Source organism: Erpetoichthys calabaricus, chromosome 16 (assembly GCF_900747795.2).
Source record: "Erpetoichthys calabaricus chromosome 16, fErpCal1.3, whole genome shotgun sequence".
In the NCBI taxonomy this organism is placed as follows: Eukaryota; Metazoa; Chordata; class Cladistia; order Polypteriformes; family Polypteridae; genus Erpetoichthys; species Erpetoichthys calabaricus.
Genome location: NC_041409.2, coordinates 4,173,714 through 4,191,495, shown reverse-complemented (window position 1 = coordinate 4,191,495; position 17,782 = coordinate 4,173,714). Strand labels below are relative to the sequence as shown.

Genomic DNA, 17,782 nt, shown 5'->3' with positions numbered 1-17,782 from the left:
AAGAGCCCTGTTCTTCCTAAGCCCCTGTGATTTTCATGAGAAAATTTTAAAAATTATAAAATTGTATAAAATTGTTCATACTCAGTGTCTAGTTTTGATTATACTTGTTTTTATCAGACAAAAAACAAAACCAGATAGTAAACCAGGCAGTGTAGTAAGCTTCCACTAACATTAAAAGTCATATCCAAATCTATTAAGTGTACAGTTCTGTCTGACTGTGACACAAAACAAACTCTGTAGGAGCTCCATGCCATAGTTACTAAAACTAAAACTGAAACTAATAGATATAAAAATAAAATCGAAATGTCTTTGTGAAATAAAAACTAGAAATACATGAAGGAAAACTAAAACTAAACTGAATTTCCAAGTAAGGTCAGAAAAAAATATAGACATAAAAAAATGAAAATAAAAAGGCAAAACTAGAATAACCTTGGACTCAAGTCTGTAAAGACATATTGATGATTTAGGCTGTGTCTTTTTTCCAAATTTTCAAGTAGACAGGGTGGCTATTCAAACCTTTTTCTGCATTTGTCTCTTGTATTCAGAGTCACTACACCATTCTGCCTACCAACCGTAACGTGCATGGACTATAAAAATAAGTTTGATGAAATAGCTTTTGAGCACCTCACATTTTCACTCAGAAGTTCTAATGTTTATTATGATTGATTGATTATTGGGCATGAGATTGGATCAGATGTCAGAAAACAGCAAGAAATTCTTCAGCACAACACATCCTGTACGTGCCCAATCGTCTACAAAGAAGAAGGAAAAAAAAAAAAAAAAAAAAAAGAAGAAAAGCAGAGTCTACTAATTACATCTTTGAAAATTTCTCATGTTTTTGAGGAATAGAAATACAAAGTCTACTCCTTTAAGCCGAAGGACCTATTACCTAACGCAACAGGCACCCCACCCTGGTCTTGTCCCACCAGTTGATGATTCATTTTACATACCAAGCACACCACTTGTAAAGTTTAGAATTTATTTATGACTTTAAAACAAGATGCTCAAGCTACATTTTTAACTGGTTAGCAGGAATAATGTGTCATGTTAGGTGCATGATTAACAGGATTGTGTTTTTATTACATTAGATAATTGTAATTCTATTTCTACATGAATGCCATGGTAGTACACCAACTCATGTTGCCACCTCAAAGCTGAAATCAAATACCAACCTAGATATCACCTGTGTAGAGTTTGCATTTCTCCTTTCATCACCAGTACATAACTTTTTGTCACTTCCCCCAAATATGCATTCATGTTTAGGCCAGGCTCTCAAAATTTTTCTTGTGACTGCCAGATCTGGATCCGCTACAAACAATCACAGCACAGCAATGCTGAATACTTTAACAACCAGTGACAACCCATCGAGACACACTTCGTAAACCGTACGCAATCTTCTCCTATTTAATTCAACAGTGAGTCATACCCAGCATGACCGAAAAGATGGCATCTTGCATCATAGTAGTTTAAGAAACTATGGTTTAGTCCATACTAGGGATGTGCAATGTCACAAATTTTGATATTCGGATATTCATAAAAGTGAACATGCAGATATTTGGATAATCGCAAAAAAACAAAAACAAAAATTTTTCACCACATCACAGCACATGTTCTTTAAGATATAGAAAGGTATACTTAACATGAAGTTAACGAAAGGTGTTTGAGAATTTAAACAAATATACATCAGAACTAAAACATGTATTTTACCAAAGTACGTTAAAAAATGTACTTAATGCCAGTATGCGCTAAGGCAATATTTTGACAAAATAAAGACTTTATTCTTCGATGAGTTGTAGACCAAGTATAACAGATGGATAAAATGTGTAAATTCTATTTACAACTGTTAGTACAAATAAAACCACCATCTGAACAATAAATATTCAGTTATACAAAAAGCAAAATTTCCCCACATGTGGGAACACCACATTTAGTAGCCTACTTGGTTGCATTGTTAGCACCGTCGACTAGTTCAGGGGAAAGTCAACTTCTGAGCATTTTCAAAATTATATCAGTGGTGGAAAAATATCTTTTCAGGGTGCAATGACGTTGTGGGACACAGCGAGAGATTTCTGAAACTTAGTTGCTTTACCCAACACTAGTTGCACTGTTCTTCCACCACAAAAGAGAGAGAGTCTTTATTTGGTGGAATGCAGGGCACCGCTAAGAAATGTTCCAGCTCACCCCATGCCGTTGCACATTCAGCATCATCACTGCTGAACAGAACAGCGACTGCATCTTCAAAGTTTTTTTTTTTCGTTCTGGTTCCAGAGTACAACTGAGTGCCTCACTTTCAGCTGTGTCTTCTATTTGTTCTGAGTGTATGTGGAAGTTTTCTTTAAGCTTTTGCTTCATTTGTTGTTCTACCACAGAATTTAGCAAACTCAGATCTTTGCCTGGGATCAACAGCACTGGTGAGCTACAGAACCCCTACTGCGCTCTCACAATCAGGTGTCATCCACCTGCAAAGCGATTCTGTCACTCCGTTTTTTAAACTCACACATCTTGACAGATTCTCCACATCCTTACGTGTGGTGTGAGAAGCCAATTTAGGGGAGTGCTGGTCACAGGACAGAATATGGATATGCAGACATTGGACTCTCTCTGCAAGAAGTGGGTAGCACATATAAGCGTGGATAGCACATCTTCAAGAGTGTACCAGTCATCACCAGTTAGCTCCAGTGTTCTGGCTTCTGTTAAATTTGGTCACAATACTGTTAGGCAGCGTAGCACAAATGCCCAATGGCAGCTAAAGCAGACGCTCAAACATGTCATACACAGAGATCCAGTAGTTCTGATGACATTGTAGATGTTTGTGCTCAGCCAGGTTCTGCTGTCATTGTAACAACATTACTGCGATTGAAATGTGGCTTGCTAACCTGCTGCAGGCTCTCATCAGATGATTCATTAGCAGCCTTGAATCCATTGTTAATAGCCAGTTGAAGTGTGATAATAATTATTCTTTACATTTATATAGTGCTTTTCTCACTACTCAAAGTGCTTTACATAGTGGGAGGGGAGCCACTTCAACCACCACTAATGCATAGCATCCACATGGATGATGTGACAGCAGCCATTTTGCACCAGTACGTTCGCCACACATTTAGCCATCAGGTGGTGAGAGATAGTTAAGTCAATTAAATACAGGAGATGATTGGGGGGGCAGAATAACTAGGCCATGAAGGGCAATTTAGCCTGGACTTTGGGATACACCCTGCTCTTTATGAAGGATGTTCAGTGATCTTATATGACCACAGAGGGACAGGACCTCAGTTTTAGGTTTCATCCGAAGGATTGCGCCATTTTTACATTACAGTGTCCCCATCACTGCACTGGGACATTGGGATCCACATTCAGAGCACAGGGTAAATGCCCCTTGCTGGCCTCACCAACACCTCTTCCAGCAGCAACCCAAGTTTTTCCTAAACGGTCTCCCACCAAAGTACTGGCCAGGTCCAAACATGCTTAGTTTCAGGAGGATGACTTCTTCTGAAGTGAATGTGGTATGGCTGCTGGATAAACTATAGGAGCAAAAAGGCACAGCCTCAAAATCCAACAACATATTTGCTGAAATCAAACTACTGGCATTATCAAGTACACAAGCAATGACTTTGTTTCTCAAGTCACGGGCATAAATTGCTGTTGCAAGATGATCAGCTATGTTTTGCCCAGTGTGTCATTTTTCTAGTTCATGCATTTGCAAGATGACATATTTCAATCCCCAGTCATCTTTTATGTAATGAAAGGTGACTGTCATGAAGGACTCAGTTGTTAGAGCACTCCAAAGGTCTGTTGTAATTGTAACATACTTTGTTGTTTGGAGCTGTTGCTAGATCTTTAAACTGCCATTCTACAGTCTTATTTATATCTTTTCAGGATGGTACGTTATACTCCGGCTCAACACAATTTAGTAGATCTCTAAAGCTCTTCCCTTCAACAAAGCTGATGGACAGCATGTAATTCGGTATCATGTTTGCAATTAGTTTTGATATTTTTCCTGGCTCAGACTGAATCATATTTTCGAGGTGCGCTACTAAATGTAGTTATATACAGTTGCTTGCACTCATCTGTTGATTTAAGTATTATTTCAGGAAGTTTTAGTCTTGTGTGATTGAGAATTGAACTGGTTGAATTGCGGAAGCAAAGTATAGCATTGTAGATCTTGCACATAATAATGCTGTTGCTTTCTGTTTCACAATACTACCAACCCTGACTTATCTTTTTCATAGACACTAGAAATGTCAGACATCCTACCACGCAACATTAATAGAATACCTAGATGGTAATTTTGGCACTCATAATCGTGCAGACAACAGTTAACCATTTATTCAACTACCCTTGCACATCCCTAGTCCATGCATCCATTTTTTAATTTTGATTATCAAACTCAGAATCAAAGGAAGCCACCACCAATCCCACAACACTGGAAGCAAGGGAAGAAACCAGCTCTGTACATTGGGCCAGTCAATAACATACTATATACTATGCACACAGTTTTGGAAGCCTGTCCCTCTCCGTCCATGCATTTTATAGTCCAATGTAGGAACAGGAACATCACCTATCCTGGACAGGACATCAGTCCAGGGTTACCTTCCTTTATAATAAAACATATACACACTGTAAATATGCACACTCGGTAACCAATGTATTAGTTCCACCTGCTCAGTAACACAAACAGCCTGCTCCTAGAAACAGCAAATCAGGTGGCTACAAGTCAGAATACGCAGTTTATGTCAAGCACACAAAGTCCACAGGTTTGTTAGGTGACCAAATATTAGAATGCACCAGACATGTGCTGCCAGTAAGAATTTCACTATACTCATGACAGTAATGACCCTATGAACTTATCTAAGCCGCTTTGACTGTGGAGATTGTAGTTGCCGCCCTTAGATTTTCATGCTCTACAGTCTTGAGGATAATATAATTAAAAAATAAAAATAAATAATAACTAGGTTAGCAGAGGTTATGTGGGTGAATGGTCAGATTCATTCAAGCTAAAAGAAGGGGCAGAAAATACTGTGCAACTCTTTTCAAGAAGTGCGCTTATGAACACACACATCAGACCTTGAAGCAGATAGCTTACAGCATCAGAAGGCCACACCAGGTTCAACTTCAGTCAACAAAGAACAAGAAGATGTGTCTACATTAGGAATGTGATCAATAAAAAACAGACTTAAAATTGGAAAAAATATTGCTTGGTCTAATGAATCTTGTTTTTTGTTGCTGCATAGTGATGGTCAGAATGTTGCGTGAACAGTACAGATCCGTGGATCCAATTTTTACTTTCTCATATACGAAGTGTAGGGAAAGTACGGTAATTGTCCAAAGATTCAATGTCGAGATTTTGATGAGTCTTGACGTTTTAGACCTCTCTGAATTTCTCATAAACACAAAGTATAGGAATCGTCCAAAAATTCAATTTCAAAATTTTGATGAATCTTGACGTTTTAGACCTCCCAGAGTCCGAAAATACCATTTTTGGAATTATGTCTGTCTCTGTGTGTGTGTGTGTGTGTATATATATTTAAAAACACAATAACTTCAGTACACTTTCACTTAGGTCAACCAAATTTTGCATACAAGTATTAGTATACAAAACGTACATTTCTATCAATGTTTGAGCTATTTCCGTTAACCGAAGTGGTACTTTACCTTTTATTCATACAGCTACAGAGTCCGATTTATTCAACTTTACTTTTATAATAAATTGTTCAATATATTAATTGGATTCGTTGTTGATAGTTTTTTTAATGTACATAATATAAAAATATACTCATTTTTCTTGTGTTTAACTCCTCAAATATCCATCCCCATATCCGAGTATACACAAAAGTCTAGGGGAGACCACTCCCGATTTTTTTTCTATCGTTGGTAATAGTGTGATGGTGTGGGAAATATTTTCTTGGCACATGTTAAGAATTTTAATGCCACTTCAGCATCATGTGAATGATACAGCATTGTTACTCACCATCTCATCTTTTTATGGCCATGGTCTGTTCCATCTGAAAAGGGATGATTTGCCATGTCACAAAGCACACATCACCCCAGCTGGTACCAAGACCATGACAGTAACTTCCACTTACTCCAATAGCCTACACAATCTCCAGATGTCAGTTGAATTGAGCGCCCTTGGACAGAGATGGGAAAGGATGTCTACAGCATGACTATGTAGACAAAAAAAAAAAAAATCCAAAAGAACTGCATGAAGCCATGCACTCAGCAAGGACCAGAATCCCTAAGGACAGACAAAAGTGGTCTTACCCAGCAATAGGTAGGTAAATCTAAAAGTGGCTGCTTAGTGCATGATAAAAAAAAAAGTTCAGTTTGACACTGACAGTGAAAACAGCAATAAAATCAAACAAGGTTTATTTTTCAACATAATCCCCATGAACACTAATGCAACTGTCATAATATTCACAAAACTCTACTATGCTACTGAGGTAGAACATTTGATCTTGGTTTGTGAAATAACTCTTCTGTCGCTAACCTGACATTTTCATCATTGGCGCAGCATGTCCCTCAGAGGTAATCCTTCAGATTGTAGAACACCAGACAGTTACATGGGTTCAAACCTGGAAAACAAGTTTGGTGTGGTATCTTTCAAATTCACAGTTTCACCAAAAAGCCTTTGTAACCCAAGAAGTGTAAGCAGAGGGAAACTGTTGTGAAGAAAACAATGACAGCCAAAAGATTTCCTCAATGCTTTTCCCTTCTTGGCAACTGCTAACAACGTAACATTGATTGGCTATATGGGACATCATCAGTATGGCCGACCCCTGAAACACCATTAAAAAACAAAAATAATAATGGGCATGTGATCTTGCCAGTACTGTCTTTATATCCAACCTCTGCTCCTTAGGGACAAGCTGACAGAGAGTAGATTCATACCTGGTGGCATGGATTGTGGACTCTCTTAAAGACAGACCTCAGTATGTGCGTCTTGGGAACTGCACGTCTGACATTGTGGTCAGCAACACAGGAGCGCCACAGGGGACTGTACTTTCTCCGATCCTGTTCAGCCTATATACATCGGACTTCCAATACAACTCGGAGTCCTGCCACGTGCAAAAGTTCGCTGACGACACTGCTATCGTGGGCTGCATCAGGAGTGGGCAGGAGGAGGAGTATAGGGACCTAATCAAGGACTTTGTTAAATGGTGCGACTCAAACCACCTACACCTGAACACCAGCAAAACCAAGGAGCTGGTGGTGGATTTTAGGAGGCCCAGACCCCTCATGGACCCCGTGATCATCAGAGGTGACTGTGTGCAGAGGGTGCAGACCTATAAATATCTGGGAGTGCAGCTGGATGATAAATTAGACTGGACTGGCAATACTGATGCTCTGTGTAAGAAAGGACAGAGCCGGTTATACTTCCTTAGAAGGCTAGCGTCCTTCAACATCTGCAATAAGATGCTGCAGATGTTCCATCAGACGGTTGTGGTGAGCGCCCTCTTCTACGCGGTGGTGTGCTGAGGAGGCAGCATTAAGAAAAAAGACGCCTCACACCTGGACAAACTGGTGAGGAAGGCAGGCTCTATTGTTGGCATAGAGCTGGTCAGTTTAACATCTGTAGCAGAGCGACGGGCACTTAGCAGGCTCCTATCAATTATGGAGAATCCACTGCATCCACTGAATAGTATCATCTCCAGACAGAAGAGCAGCTTCAGCGACAGACTGCTGTCACCGTCCTGCTCCACTGACAGACTGAGAAGATCGTTCCTCCCCCAAACTATGCGACTCTTCAATTCCACCTGGGGGGGGTAAACATTAACATTATATAAAGTTTTTGTCCGTTTTTACCTGCATTATTATCAATCTTTAATTTAATATTGTTTATTATATCAGTATGCTGCTGCTGGAGAATGTGAATTTCCCCTTGGGATTAATAAAGTATCTATCTATCTATCTATCTAACAGATAAGAGTCTTTGGTGTTCAGGAATCTACAGGTTTCCACTTTCAATTGTGGTTCACATTCTGTCTTACAGTGATGTATTCGAGTTATATCCACCCCCCCCCTTAAAATTACTCTCAATACAAATTAATTTGCTTGCAATTCTCCTTGGAATACTGCAAGTTGTGATACATCATTTCAGGAGTTAACATTGTGGAAAACTTTGATAAAAGACAGAGATGCAGCCCTTCGTTTCCTGAACTGCATACCCTATAAACCACAGTTGCACCTTGACATTCAGTCCAAGAAAATCAGAGGAGGGTAAATGCACCCTTCCCAGAGTCCAACATCCGTAGTGAACAATCTTAACTTAATGCCAAACATATTTGCTCGTGTCACACACATGAGTATGGGAGGCAACTGAAGGGCTCAAAAAGGGATAACTCCAGGCCAGACTAGGGGGTGGCAGAGTGCACTGATCCATCCTCTTTTTCATTGGCAGACCAACCACGGGAAATTTCACCTGGACTCGATGTCACTTCCCCTGATAAACTTTAAAACCGCCCTGTTTGCTACTGATGGACTGAAGTCTGTTAAGACTGGTTTCATTTTAACCAAACATTCATCGTTGGCAGCCTATTTCAAGTATACAGGTGGCTGTCCTCAAACCTTTTCCTGCATTTGTCAAATCCTTCCACACTCCATAAATACAGGGTCCAAATGGCACAGAACAATGGTCCTGAAACACATGGTACATGGTCATAAGCTTTATTTACAAAGCACATGGTGATTAAACTGGCAGATTCACAGAACTTCTTAAGTTCTTGTGAATGGATAAAGAATTGATCTACTGTTTCACATCTAGGTCTTAATTAAACATTGCTTCTCCAGAATCTATGAAACTACTAGGCAGAACTTCTGTCTGCAGTACCCCTGCATAGGCTTTCCCAGGGGGGTTAGTAAGTAAACGGAACCACCATTCTTGTACCTTTTTAAAGGAGAAAAAAACAAAAAAAAAAAAAAAAAACACCACTGTCACTGCTTCCCAAACTTCAATGAAGGTGCATTTTTGCCAAAATAATCCCCAAAATACACAGTGCTTTCAGCATTTATGGTGAACCCCATCCACTCCCGTGTCCTTGGCACTGGTAGAACTTTTTAATCACCACAGCAACCTTGTAGCAGTGGTACTGGGGAATGAAACTTCAAATCCCAGCAGTCCCTGCAGTAGCTCTGATTGGTCATATTCGGAGGGTTCAGGGGCTGCTGGGAACAAAGAGGCTGGCGCGACATTTAAAAGGGGGCCAGGGCTGAAGAGGGAGGAAAAAAAAAAAAAAAAAAAACTCTTTTGTGTTTCGTGTCTGCAGTTGCCGTCTGTTTGCCTTTCCATTTTGGTACCTGTGCATTCTTGTTTTGTCCTGGATCATCTCCTGTTTTGGGCGTATGGACCGTCTGGTGTCTTCCTGCTGCATGAGGACTGTTTGAGGATTTGTTGCCATCCTCTGAAGAAAGGAGCACTCTTAATCTCATTCACCCTCTATTATCTCATCAAGAAATACTGGTAGGACTGATCTTTACATTCACCTACAGCTTGCTGATCTCTGGACTATCTGCCTCCATCATTTCATTTCATCAGTTATCATTTTCATGGACTTCATAGTGTGTAATTTTTGTTAGTGGTTTGTTATTGTAGAGTTCATGTTTGTTGTATATCACCGTAAGGGAAACTGAACTGGGATCAATGTAGTTTCATATATTTCCATTTATTATTGTTTAATACATTCTTTAATTTCTGTTTTATCACTGGTTGTTTTTTGTCTCTGAGGGAGTTTGTGCGAGTCAGGCCAAGGCCGGGTGCGTTCCCAGGATCCCCACCTAACAAATAAATAAGTCACCATCATATCCAGAGTGTGAATCTTAGCTGGGTTTTAGTCCGTTACAACCTCAGCCACACAACCAATGCTTCTGCCAGTGCCTTCTCCCGGGTGAGCGGATATACAAGCTTCACAAACTGCTGCTTAGACCTATACAGGCAGTCCCCGGGTTACGTACGAGATAGAGACTGTAGGTTTGTACTGAAGTTTAATTTGTATATAAGTCGGAACAGGTACATTATTTTAATAAATACTATTGTTGACCGACTGTAACCAAGTGCTCTGCCAATGAATGACGGAGTTTCACCTCAATCTGAAATTTTTATTATTTCTACTTTATTTTCAGTGGTGATGGTTTTTCTCTCCTTTACTGTATCACCAGCACTTGCATCAGATTTGTGTTTCAGAGACATTCTTGAAGGGTGAAGACAAAAGATTAAGATGAGCTCTTCTGCACAGCACTGTCCACGCTATCACAGCAGGATGGCACCCATCGTAAACACGTCTGATGTACAGACAAGAGACAACTTCCTGCTATGTACGTAACAGTACAAGCAGGCTTGCTCTTGAGAATGAATGGGGGATTCGACGGGCAGTTCATCACCAGCCCACCTTACAGTCACCTCCACTACAGTATGCTGCCTGCTGCATCTGCCCACAGAGAACGAACACGGTGCGGCCAAAGGAGAGAAGTGAATCTCCCCCATTCAATAGGCAGCCATCCGATGCACACTACAATGCTACCCCCCGCCACACCGTTCACCCTCAATGGCCTCCGTTCAGCCACAACAGGGTCACCGCTTGTAGCATTACCAGCTGCCCACCGAGAACGTGTGTGGTGGGCGGGCAGTGAAAGCGCTTGCCGCCAGGAGCCGCCCGAGGGACACTGCACTGTTCAGGCAGCGAAATTGCCCCCCTCCAGCCACCGCTTGCAGCGCCCCCAGGCCAAAGAGGACGGAGCGGCAGTTACTGAGGCGCATGCATCGCAGTTCGTAAGTCGGATGTCTGTAACCTGGGGACTACCTGTACATGATATTCCCAGTCGAGGTTAATGTATCTATACTTTTGATGATAACAACCCACCTACCCTTCTTGAGCCATCAAATAGTTTGGCACACCCATTTTTACTCTCCAATGTATTCTTATTGGCCTCATCAGACTTCCCCCACACATACACATTCACTTCAGCCATTACCACAGATGCCTCCTTTCTAGCATACCCATACTTCTTAGATTTGGAGATGTGCCTGCTAACTCTGCAGAATGACCGATTTCCTCAACTTGACAGTTTTCCCCTACCACTTGTGTCCAAAAAAAAAAATCTATCCTAGGGTTGCTACCATTAGTAAATAAATTAATTAATAAATTAATAAATTAATTAATTAATTTATAAATATTAATAAAAGTATCTATCTATCTATCTATCTATCTATTAGACACCAACAACCTCTTGGCCTCCACTAGCGAGGCCTTCAATAGGTTCCATTTAAATTCTATGTACCCAACCACTTCATGCATGGGAAGCATCTCATTCAGCTGGGGGCTTATGAGCTTCTCCACAGCTTTCAGGGGCCTCTCCACTGAGGGATCACTAGAGTAGGAGATTGAGAATGTTGGATTCAGAGCCATTTCTGTACACAGAGGCAGGTCTGACTTACCCAGCCAGGATTTTTCAACCTTCCAAACAAGTTTAGACCTCCTTCCCCACCAGAACAGTAAAGTTGCACATCTCATGAGTCACTTTATAATGCGAAAGTCTAGTATGCCTGGTTCTGTTCACTGCCTCATATCACTTGCCTAGTACTGCACCGGACCTTCACCTTTTGTCTTTACAGGCCATGAGCGTACATGGAGGCTCTTTGTGGCCTGGCTTGCTAAAATGCACAAACAGCATTACTAGGACTAGTTCCAGGAGTCAGCCCCAACATCCACGTTCCAGGCGAGATTCTCTTCAGCTGAATTAGAACATTTACACCAGTCAAATTTTGGACTGCCGTTTGTCTTTCCTCTCCCCAGGATCAATTTGCTGGGAGTAACCCATCAATATATGCTCCCAACCTCCTCCACCAACCCTAGCAGGAACACAGGATTCCAGACAGCATAGCTTACATGCACCCCTTCCACAACAAAGTCACAATCCTAGCAGGGGTCACAAATTCTGAAACTTGGAATTCCCAAATATCACTCCACAACAGACAGTCTTTGGTCACTTACAAAATCAGCACCCTAAAATGTCCCTTTCAGTTCAGCATTTTCAAAGTTCTTTCTTCACAAACACACTATATATGCATTTGCCACATGAAATTGTGTTCTAAAGTTAATTGCTTTCTCCAAGTATAAAAAAAATAAATACCTTTGCTCGCACTAGCACTTTACATCATAGTCTATTAGCTGTGTAAGCCCATGCTGTAAAAAGCCTGGACTCCTAGAAACCATGGATTCTGGCACTTTAATCGGTTTCACTTTGCCGACGTGCTCACCTCCATTGTCTACCAGTGGCTAAGCGAGTTTCTCTCTCTCCTCGGAGGTTTCGTTTTGCCGATGTGCTCGCCTCGCTTGTGTATTAGCAGTGGCGGTTTCACTTTGGTAACAGAGATGCTTTCTTTGAGCTTCAAGCTATAACCTCGCATTTATGGGCTGCCTTGCACTTCCGAGCCAGGCAGACGCACACACTTCCATGTGTAAACGTTTATATACAAGACTAGCCGTTCCCCACAGCTCCACCCGCGTAGTAGTGAAACAGGACAACCTTTAAAAATCAATAAGCAAAAAAGTATCGCTAGCTAAGTGAAGGCAAGTTATGCTCCAACACATAGAAGTAGACCAACTCCCCACTCCTGATGTCACGCTTGCCCCTACCCTCGGCCCACATCCTCTGTCTCGGATTAGCACGAATATATGAATCTTAGCGCGATGAGAGAAGTTGCAAAATCGACTGTAACATTCAAGCAAATTCTAGAAAAAAATCTGATCTAAATCCGTTAAGTAGTTCTCTCATTCGCTAGCTAAGCAGATGTAAGATACGCCCCAAGACTGACACGCGAGTGAGGAGGGTGCCGCCCCGTCTCTCTCGGATTTGCGCAAATAAATTAGTACCGCAACTGAACTACGATACTTAGTGTGATGCGAGAGGTCGCAAAATCAACCAGAATGTTCAAGCAAATTATGGAAAAAACCCAATCTAAATCAGTTTAGCAGTTCTCTCATGAAAAACGAACAAACATTAGATTTTAATTTATAAATATAAAATATATATGTGATTCCATACCCACATCGTAAAATAGTTTATCCATGTAATTTTTGGGGAAAAAAAAAAAAATATATATAATGAGGCTCAGCCACTTTAAAAGAAGACCAGCTGTACACCATACTGTAGCTCAGCACTAAATCTTCCTAACCCTAACCTAATCCTAACCCTAACCTTTCACCCTCTCAGGGGTGTGGTTTCCTCCTGACAAACCAATTTACTTCCATATTTATGTGATAATTGATTTCCAGATCCCATTGGTTGTCACAAACTTGTGTCGGAAACACAGTAGGCACAGATCAATACTCGACAGCTGCCTTGGCTTGAAAAATGGACATATCTGGCAAATCATTATGCTTGTCCTTTGTATCCCATACCCTACATTGTAAAGCACAAGAACAGGCAAGACATTTTTTTTTTTTTTTTTTTTTTAAGATAGATAGATAGATACTTTAAAATGTGAATTTCCCATTGGGATTAATAATGTATAGAAAGTAATTTTAGAACACAAATTTGCATGGCAATGCATGTATACACCATGTTTGTGAAGAAATTGCTTCGACTAGAAACATACTGAAGTTATCCTTTAATCATTTTGATCATCCTGTATGTGTTAACACAGGTACCCCACAACACGGTGTTCTCTACCCAATTAAGCACAGTACATCACGCACACAAATGAGCAGCAACCTTTATTTCGGACTCAAAATGTTTTTAAATGTGATGCTGATGCTGTGCTAATGGGGTTTTTGAATGCTGACACCTAAAGCTAGGAAGGTTTTAAGAGTAAGACACTAAATTTTATAAAATAGTTCCTTACACATGAGGTAAAACGGTACAAAAAGAAATGAGATGATTAGAACACAAAAGACAGCAGCACTACAATTTTTTTTTTAATTAATAAATAAATAAACCTGGAGAATTGGTCAAATGTGTCATATTCTACAAATCAGGCAGATGATCGAATGAGACTTTCTAACTGCACCAAACTATGGTTAAGAAATTTAAGTGAAAGCTGCTACTTATGAAAGAGTTTGCTGTTCAACTGCATATCCTCCATGTGTCTGTCTGGCCTTTGGTTTGATCGGTGTTTTTTGGAAATGTACTCACAGTAAAGTTAAAATGCAATGTACGATAAAAGCAGCAGGCAAACTGACTATGGTGCACTTTAATGCAGAGTCTGGCTTACAAAAAGCCTGCTCAACGACTCTGATTGCATTCCTCCAGTATGGTAAAATTTACATTTGATATGTTTAGAAAATGATAGAATCCTGCAATGCAGAATAAAAAAAAATACGAGAACTCGCCTGTACCTTCATCTACATTTTTGTCTTTAAACCACCCAATTGCTGATGAATTGTAACATAGGTGTATTCAAGCAAGATTTATATGTTTTAACTGCATACCCTTATCAAATTACTTTATTATTCAACAGTAATGCATCGGAGTAAATGAATTTCTCATTCAGGATTTAAAAAGACAAACAAGTGGAATGCTGTACAAGGTCCAATAATTTTGACTGACTGTTTTAACTTTGGGCAGCATGGTAGTGGCACAGTGGTTAGTACGGATGCCTCACAAATACAGTACACCGACATCAAATCCTGGACCCAGTTGTTGTCTCCATGAAGTGAAATTGCAAACTCCATTCTCAAAAAATGTGCAAGACTAATTGGCAATTTTAAAATGCTATACAGACAGTCCAATTTAGGATAGTTACAGGCTGATGGCTAAACAGGATTTAGAATGTATTATATGTGTGTTTTAAACAGGTTTTAGATGTATTATATGTGTGTGTTTTAATTCTGTCAGAACCAACATTAGCCATTATATGTTTCAGTGCCAAATCTTTTAGTAGAAGCATCAGGCAAAAAACAGCCTGCCCACAACAGGGCTCACTCTTGTACACCCATAGTCACCTGTTATGCGGATAAATGAATAAATTAAATTTATTAATTTAATAAATTAGAGACCCCAATTATCCTAACATGGTTGTCTTTGAATACAAAAAGAAGGCAGAGTAGCCATAGAAAACCCACGTGGAGCAGGTACCAATGCCACACAAACAGTGACTGATCCACCAGCGGTGCCTACAACTATAATAAAGTATTTCTAACAACAACATGCCAATACAGTAATAATGAAGTGGGCAAAAGAGACATTACAAGGAGTTTGACATGGCATTGAAATAGTGGGGGTGTGGTATGATAGCAGCAATCAAATTTGTGGCATACTTGTGCATGGATGTCTGCAAAAAGGACGAAACTAACAAAAAGTAATGTGTGCTTGTCAGACTTGCTATCCAGCCTTAAAGTGGATTTACCAGATGTCATTGTAATCGTCCTACTATTTGTCACACCACAGTTCGCTTACCTTGCTAGATCACCTAAAAAAAATGTCTCCCACCCGCCTACGGCTGCTGCATACACAGTTCGAAACCTTTTCTTTGGCAGCAGATCAAATTTTTAAAGCACTAGAATGCAGCACAATGCTGCTCCGGTGACACACCTGCCATATAACAATATCAGAGCTCCCCTCCCACTCTGTGTACTTTATGAATGTGTCAACGACAATGTCGGACAAAAAAAAAAAAAAACATTAAAAAATACTGATCTGAAAAAAGATTATTCTCATTCTAAGATGCAAACAGCATTTTTAAATGTGAAGCATGTAGCCCTAAACTTAAAATATTAAAGTACTCTCTAATTGCATAGGGGTAAATTACCTTGATATTTTTCAGAATTAATAACAACAGCATGATGCACTTTGTGAGTTGTTTCATTCAAGAAAGATCATTTAAGTTTAGTTAATTTTAGTAAATGGCGACTTTTCACTTCATCCACTACAAATGAAAAGAAAGTAAAAACAATAAAAGACTAGAACACCGAATACTGCCGAATGTGCGAAATTTTATGGGGGGGGGGGGTCTTTTTCATTCAAGTCACGTCAACTTGCCGTTAAACTGCATAGCAAACATTATTTGTCCCACGCATTCTGAGGCGGGATCTCTCCAGGAAAACACACACATACGCCACAACAAAAAAGCCCTTTCCGCAAACATTTAACTCCATGCAGAGAAACACGAAATTCATTCCTTAGTATTTCATGAGTTTTGACTTAACAAAACACGCGCACACACCTAATGCGATCATATTAGAGGTTTTAATTTACTGATCAGGGATTGTTGACATATTGCGGAATTCGAAACTATTTTAGTCAAATTGGTTTTCTATGAAGAACATATATTTGTTCACTTTAGTTTAATTCATTCATTAAATTTATTTTAGAATGGATCCGGGTTATACAAGTTACTTGTGCGTTTACATGGCATGGTAACTAGGATCGGCACGGGTTAAGGACACATAATTGAGAAGGGCATACAAGCAGGAAAGTATCCCGGCATTACCAAACTAACAACGTTCAAGATTTATTCGTACGTTCAAATAAAATCGGGGTACAATGGGCAGATTGCCTCGAACGCTGTCTTGTTAAACTTAGCTTAGAAGTGCCTTCCGTCTATGCTCGTCTCCTCGTCGCTATGAGTGGAATAGGCCAGCATTGCAGATAGCATCCTCCTTCTCACAATAGCACTGACAGATCTCACAAAACCGCAAACCAGGGCCCAAACACGAAGGTGTGGGGGTGTCCAGATCCATTATTATCGGTCTGGTAAATAAGGAAACCCGTCACACCTACATTTCCACCATTATTCCATACCCACCCACTGACTTAAAAATGTCACTTGCAAGCGGTCACTGCGGCTCACGTAGATTATATGTAATTTTTTTTCCCCTAAAAGAACTCTACTGCGTTTATATGGAAATATGTGATTTTTTTTTGGTTGCGGTGGGCGCGGTGCCATTTTGCCAGTATTGCTATGAAAATCTGTATTTGCTATAACAAAGCCCTTGTAATCCACCAAAAGAGCGCATTAATAGCTTTTATTATAAACAGCGCCAGCCCGCATGGCACACCGTATTTTCTTTACCGGGATATGGGAGAAATCATTTGTGCTCCTTAATGAATGTCACAATATTTTACGTTTATATGAACAGGAAAAATTGTACAGCAAACATTTTTTTTTGAAAAAAAAAAAAAAAAAAAAAAATCAGAAAAACTGCAATAATGTGAGGACTGAAAAAAATAAATAACAAGCGTAGCTGGTACGTGTTTGTTTGCTGTATGTCTGTCAAATAACACATACATCCCTTTTATATGTGAAAGCTAACAACGATTGACAATCATTCTTCTCTTCCACACAATAAATGCACTCATTTGCATAAATCCTCTGAGCAGCCTACCGCAGAAACAGTGACGCGGAGTTCAGTTTCATCTGGAAGGACAGTCGCGTCTTTTAGAAAGCGTTTCCCACGGTGAATGACAAGAATATTTGAGCCACGCTACAGTGCCAAACAAGAATTCGAGTATAGGGGGATGGAGTGGTCAAGAAATAAAGAATACTGACTAATGATCGACAAATTATCTAAGGCACATCTTACCTGTGTAGAGAAGGTACACTTCAGCAGCAACGTTAATCCGAAAATGGACGGATTTGTTTTTTTTTTTCCTTCAGTTAATTTCAGTTGTTCCACTGCCCCGCGACCCCGGCTAGTCTAGGAATCCCTGTTGCGGCTCTTTAGACGCACAAAAAAATGCCTCGGTTTCTAGGACTCTAAAGCAACGCCCTAAAAGGAGTCTGTTAACCAATTAGAATGTTCCATTTGCCCTCACAACACGCCCTATTGTCGGGAGAAGCGCAATCAGAATA

General features: G+C 40.1%; 1 protein-coding gene across 6 annotated transcripts in view; it reads right to left on the bottom strand.

Annotated features, from left to right (window-relative positions):
• Positions 1-17,672, bottom strand: part of myh14 (myosin, heavy chain 14, non-muscle) — a 154,737-nt gene extending 137,065 nt beyond the window's left edge. For all 6 annotated transcript variants that reach the window (XM_051920135.1, XM_051920137.1, XM_051920139.1 and 3 more), the window contains exon 1: positions 17,514-17,672. The gene's annotated coding sequence lies outside the window, so the exon portion shown is untranslated. The remainder of the gene's footprint in view (positions 1-17,513) is intronic.
• Positions 17,673-17,782: the final 110 nt, after the last annotated feature.